Raw genomic sequence first — 6639 nt, 5'->3', positions numbered from 1 at the left:
TCAACCCGGCCATGGCAATTCATTAACCAACCCGGCTCGGGCAAATGGTTAACCAAGCCGGCCGGGCAAATCGTTGACCGGCCCGGCAGTCCCGACGATTCGACAATCAACCAGCTGAGGACAAACCCTTCGCCCTCAATAACAACTAGTTCTTGCCCCGCCGTCAAAATGTCCCGGCCGATGTTCATCAGAAACTCCTTGCTGGCCCATGGGCCCCCCTCCTTAACCTTAAGAGAGTCATAGTTACTCCCGCCGATTACCCGCGCTGCACTGAATTTCGTCAAGTTGGGTCTGGCAAGCCGCTAACCCGGCCGGCCGGGCCTGACAACGCTCTAGAAACCCGGAACAGGCAGTTTCGTGAACCAACCGCGCACGCTCCTGACAATGCGTTAGCCAACCCTGCTCGGGCAAATCGTTAATCAAGCCCAACCCTGAAACTGCGTTAACCAACCCGGCCATGGCAATTCATTAACCAACCCGGCTCGGACAAATGGTTAACCAAGCCCAACCCAGACAATTCGGTAACCAACCCGGCTCGGGCAAATGGTTAACCAAGCCGGCCGGGCAAATCGTTGACCGGCCCGGCAGTCCCGACGATTCGACAATCAACCAGCTGAGGACAAACCCTTCGCCCTCAATAACAACTAGTTCTTGCCCCGCCGTCAAAATGTCCCGGCCGATGTTCATCAGAAACTCCTTGCTGGCCCATGGGCCCCCCTCCTTAACCTTAAGAGAGTCATAGTTACTCCCGCCGATTACCCGCGCTGCACTGAATTTCGTCAAGTTGGGTCTGGCAAGCCGCTAACCCGGCCGGCCGGGCCTGACAACGCTCTAGAAACCCGGAACAGGCAGTTTCGTGAACCAACCGCGCACGCTCCTGACAATGCGTTAGCCAACCCTGCTCGGGCAAATCGTTAATCAAGCCCAACCCTGAAACTGCGTTAACCAACCCGGCCATGGCAATTCATTAACCAACCCGGCTCGGACAAATGGTTAACCAAGCCCAACCCAGACAATTCGGTAACCAACCCGGCTCGGGCAAATGGTTAACCAAGCCGGCCGGGCAAATCGTTGACCGGCCCGGCAGTCCCGACGATTCGACAATCAACCAGCTGAGGACAAACCCTTCGCCCTCAATAACAACTAGTTCTTGCCCCGCCGTCAAAATGTCCCGGCCGATGTTCATCAGAAACTCCTTGCTGGCCCATGGGCCCCCCTCCTTAACCTTAAGAGAGTCATAGTTACTCCCGCTGTTTACCCGCGCCGCACTGAATTTCGTCAAGTTGGGTCTGGCAAGCCGCTAACCCGGCCGGCCGGGCCTGACAACGCTCTAGAAACCCGGAACAGGCAGTTTCGTGAACCAACCGCGCACGCTCCTGACAATGCGTTAGCCAACCCTGCTCGGGCAAATCGTTAATCAAGCCCAACCCTGAAACTGCGTTAACCAACCCGGCCATGGCAATTCATTAACCAACCCGGCTCGGACAAATGGTTAACCAAGCCCAACCCAGACAATTCGGTAACCAACCCGGCTCGGGCAAATGGTTAACCAAGCCGGCCGGGCAAATCGCTAACCGGCCCGGCAGTCCCGACAATTCGACAATCAACCCGCTGAGGACAAACCCTTCGCCCTCAATAACAACTAGTTCTTGCCCCGCCGTCAAAATGTCCCGGCCGATGTTCATCAGAAACTCCTTGCTGGCCCATGGGCCCCCCTCCTTACCTTAAGAGAGTCATAGTTACTCCCGCCGTTTACCCGCGCCGCACTGAATTTCGTCAAGTTGGGTCTGGCAAGCCGCTAACCCGGCCGGCCGGGCCTGACAACGCTCTAGAAACCCGGAACAGGCAGTTTCGTGAACCAACCGCGCACGCTCCTGACAATGCGTTCACCCACCCTGCTCGGGCAAATCGTTAATCAAGCCCAACCCTGAAACTGCGTTAACCAACCCGGCCATGGCAATTCATTAACCAACCCGGCTCGGGCAAATGGTTAACCAAGCCGGCCGGGCAAATCGTTGACCGGCCCGGCAGTCCCGACGATTCGACAATCAACCAGCTGAGGACAAACCCTTCGCCCTCAATAACAACTAGTTCTTGCCCCGCCGTCAAAATGTCCCGGCCGATGTTCATCAGAAACTCCTTGCTGGCCCATGGGCCCCCCTCCTTAACCTTAAGAGAGTCATAGTTACTCCCGCCGATTACCCGCGCTGCACTGAATTTCGTCAAGTTGGGTCTGGCAAGCCGCTAACCCGGCCGGCCGGGCCTGACAACGCTCTAGAAACCCGGAACAGGCAGTTTCGTGAACCAACCGCGCACGCTCCTGACAATGCGTTAGCCAACCCTGCTCGGGCAAATCGTTAATCAAGCCCAACCCTGAAACTGCGTTAACCAACCCGGCCATGGCAATTCATTAACCAACCCGGCTCGGACAAATGGTTAACCAAGCCCAACCCAGACAATTCGGTAACCAACCCGGCTCGGGCAAATGGTTAACCAAGCCGGCCGGGCAAATCGCTAACCGGCCCGGCAGTCCCGACAATTCGACAATCAACCCGCTGAGGACAAACCCTTCGCCCTCAATAACAACTAGTTCTTGCCCCGCCGTCAAAATGTCCCGGCCGATGTTCATCAGAAACTCCTTGCTGGCCCATGGGCCCCCCTCCTTACCTTAAGAGAGTCATAGTTACTCCCGCCGTTTACCCGCGCCGCACTGAATTTCGTCAAGTTGGGTCTGGCAAGCCGCTAACCCGGCCGGCCGGGCCTGACAACGCTCTAGAAACCCGGAACAGGCAGTTTCGTGAACCAACCGCGCACGCTCCTGACAATGCGTTCACCCACCCTGCTCGGGCAAATCGTTAACCAAGCCCAACCCTGACAATGCGTTAATCAACCCGGCCATGGCAATTCATTAACCAACCCGGCTCGGGCAAATGGTTAACCAAGCCGGCCGGGCAAATCGTTGACCGGCCCGGCAGTCCCGACGATTCGACAATCAACCAGCTGAGGACAAACCCTTCGCCCTCAATAACAACTAGTTCTTGCCCCGCCGTCAAAATGTCCCGGCCGATGTTCATCAGAAACTCCTTGCTGGCCCATGGGCCCTCCTCCTTAACCTTAAGAGAGTCATAGTTACTCCCGCCGTTTACCCGCGCCGCACTGAATTTCGTCAAGTTGGGTCTGGCAACCCGCTAACCCGGCCGGCCGGGCCTGACAACGCTCTAGAAACCCGGAACAGGCAGTTTCGTGAACCAACCGCGCACGCTCCTGACAATGCGTTAGCCAACCCTGCTCGGGCAAATCGTTAATCAAGCCCAACCCTGAAACTGCGTTAACCAACCCGGGCATGGCAATTCATTAACCAACCCGGCTCGGACAAATGGTTAACCAAGCCCAACCCTGACAATTCGGTAACCAACCCGGCTCGGGCAAATGGTTGATCAAGCCGGCCGGGCAAATCGGTAACCGGCCCGGCAGCCCCGACTATTCGACAATCAACCAGCTGAGGACAAACCCTTCACCCTCAATAACAACTACGTCTTGCCCCGCCGTCAAAATGTCCCGGCCGATGTTCATCAGAAACTCCTTGCTGGCCCATGGGCCCCCCTCCTTACCTTAAGAGAGTCATAGTTACTCCCGCCGATTACCCGCGCTGCACTGAATTTCGTCAAGTTGGGTCTGGCAAGCCGCTAACCCGGCCGGCCGGGCCTGACAATGCTCTAGAAACCCGGAACAGGCAGTTTCGTGAACCAACTGCGCACGCTCCTGACAATGTGTTCACCCACCCTGCTCGGGCAAATCGTTAACCAAGCCCAAACCCGACAATTCGGTAACCAACCCAACCATGACAATTCGCTAACCAACCCGGCCCGGGCAAATGGTTAACCAAGCCCAAACCTGACAATTCGTTAACCAACCCGGCCCGGGCAAATGGTTAACCAAGCCGGCCGGGCAAATCGGTAACCGGCCCGGCAGCCCCGACTATTCGACAATCAACCAGCTGAGGAGAAACCCTTCACCCTCAATAACAACTACGTCTTGCCCCGCCGTCAAAATGTCCCGGCCGATGTTCATCAGAAACTCCTTGCTGGCCCATGGGCCCCCCCTCCTTACCTTAAGAGAGTCATAGTTACTCCCGCCGATTACCCGCGCTGCACTGAATTTCGTCAAGTTGGGTCTGGCAAGGCGCTAACCCGGCCGGCCGGGCCTGACAATGCTCTAGAAACCCGGAACAGGCAGTTTCGTGAACCAACTGCGCACGCTCCTGACAATGTGTTCACCCACCCTGCTCGGGCAAATCGTTAACCAAGCCCAAACCCGACAATTCGGTAACCAACCCAACCATGACAATTCGCTAACCAACCCGGCCCGGGCAAATGGTTAACCAAGCCCAAACCTGACAATTCGCTAACCAACCCGGCCCGGGCAAATGGTTAACCAAGCCGGCCGGGCAAATCGGTAACCGGCCCGGCAGCCCCGACTATTCGACAATCAACCAGCTGAGGACAAACCCTTCGCCCTCAATAACAACTAGTTCTTGCCCCGCCGTCAAAATGTCCCGGCCGATGTTCATCAGAAACTCCTTGCTGGCCCATGGGCCGACAATTCGTTAACCAACCCAACCATGACAATTCGCTAACCAACCCGGCCCGGGCAAATGGTTAACCAAGCCCAAACCTGACAATTCGTTAACCAACCCGGCCCGGGCAAATGGTTAACCAAGCCGGCCGGGCAAATCGGTAACCGGCCCGGCAGTCCCGACAATTCGACAATCAACCAGCTGAGGACAAACCCTTCGCCCTCAATAACAACTAGTTCTTGCCCCGCCGTCAAAATGTCCCGGCCGATGTTCATCAGAAACTCCTTGCTGGCCCATGGGCCCCCCTCCTTACCTTAAGAGAGTCATAGTTACTCCCGCCGATTACCCGCGCTGCACTGAATTTCGTCAAGTTGGGTCTGGCAAGCCGCTAACCCGGCCGGCCGGGCCTGACAATGCTCTAGAAACCCGGAACAGGCAGTTTCGTGAACCAACTGCGCACGCTCCTGACAATGTGTTCACCCACCCTGCTCGGGCAAATCGTTAACCAAGCCCAAACCCGACAATTCGGTAACCAACCCAACCATGACAATTCGCTAACCAACCCGGCCCGGGCAAATGGTTAACCAAGCCCAAACCTGACAATTCGTTAACCAACCCGGCCCGGGCAAATGGTTAACCAAGCCGGCCGGGCAAATCGGTAACCGGCCCGGCAGCCCCGACTATTCGACAATCAACCAGCTGAGGAGAAACCCTTCACCCTCAATAACAACTACGTCTTGCCCCGCCGTCAAAATGTCCCGGCCGATGTTCATCAGAAACTCCTTGCTGGCCCATGGGCCCCCCCTCCTTACCTTAAGAGAGTCATAGTTACTCCCGCCGATTACCCGCGCTGCACTGAATTTCGTCAAGTTGGGTCTGGCAAGGCGCTAACCCGGCCGGCCGGGCCTGACAATGCTCTAGAAACCCGGAACAGGCAGTTTCGTGAACCAACTGCGCACGCTCCTGACAATGTGTTCACCCACCCTGCTCGGGCAAATCGTTAACCAAGCCCAAACCCGACAATTCGGTAACCAACCCAACCATGACAATTCGCTAACCAACCCGGCCCGGGCAAATGGTTAACCAAGCCCAAACCTGACAATTCGCTAACCAACCCGGCCCGGGCAAATGGTTAACCAAGCCGGCCGGGCAAATCGGTAACCGGCCCGGCAGCCCCGACTATTCGACAATCAACCAGCTGAGGACAAACCCTTCGCCCTCAATAACAACTAGTTCTTGCCCCGCCGTCAAAATGTCCCGGCCGATGTTCATCAGAAACTCCTTGCTGGCCCATGGGCCGACAATTCGTTAACCAACCCAACCATGACAATTCGCTAACCAACCCGGCCCGGGCAAATGGTTAACCAAGCCCAAACCTGACAATTCGTTAACCAACCCGGCCCGGGCAAATGGTTAACCAAGCCGGCCGGGCAAATCGGTAACCGGCCCGGCAGTCCCGACAATTCGACAATCAACCAGCTGAGGACAAACCCTTCGCCCTCAATAACAACTAGTTCTTGCCCCGCCGTCAAAATGTCCCGGCCGATGTTCATCAGAAACTCCTTGCTGGCCCATGGGCCCCCCTCCTTACCTTAAGAGAGTCATAGTTACTCCCGCCGTTTACCCGCGCCGCACTGAATTTCGTCAAGTTGGGTCTGGCAACCTGCTAACCCGGCCGGCCGGGCCTGACAACGCTCTAGAAACCCGGAACAGGCAGTTTCGTGAACCAACCGCGCACGCTCCTGACAATGCGTTCACCCACCCTGCTCGGGCAAATCGTTAACCAAGCCCAACCCTGACAATGCGTTAATCAACCCGGCCATGGCAATTCATTAACCAACCCGGCTCGGGCAAATGGTTAACCAAGCCCAACCCTGACAATTCGGTAACCAACCCGGCTCGGGCAAATGGTTAACCAAGCCGGCCGGGCAAATCGCTAACCGGCCCGGCAGTCCCGACAATTCGACAATCAACCCGCTGAGGACAAACCCTTCGCCCTCAATAACAACTAGTTCTTGCCACGCCGTCAAAATGTCCCGGCCGATGTTCACCAGAAACTCCTT

The sequence above is a fragment of the Mobula birostris genome, unplaced genomic scaffold, assembly GCF_030028105.1.
Source record: "Mobula birostris isolate sMobBir1 unplaced genomic scaffold, sMobBir1.hap1 scaffold_5049, whole genome shotgun sequence".
NCBI classification, from domain to species: domain Eukaryota; kingdom Metazoa; phylum Chordata; class Chondrichthyes; order Myliobatiformes; family Myliobatidae; genus Mobula; species Mobula birostris.
The sequence above is the reverse complement of the archived record's forward strand: the minus strand, read 5'-3'. Positions refer to the sequence as shown.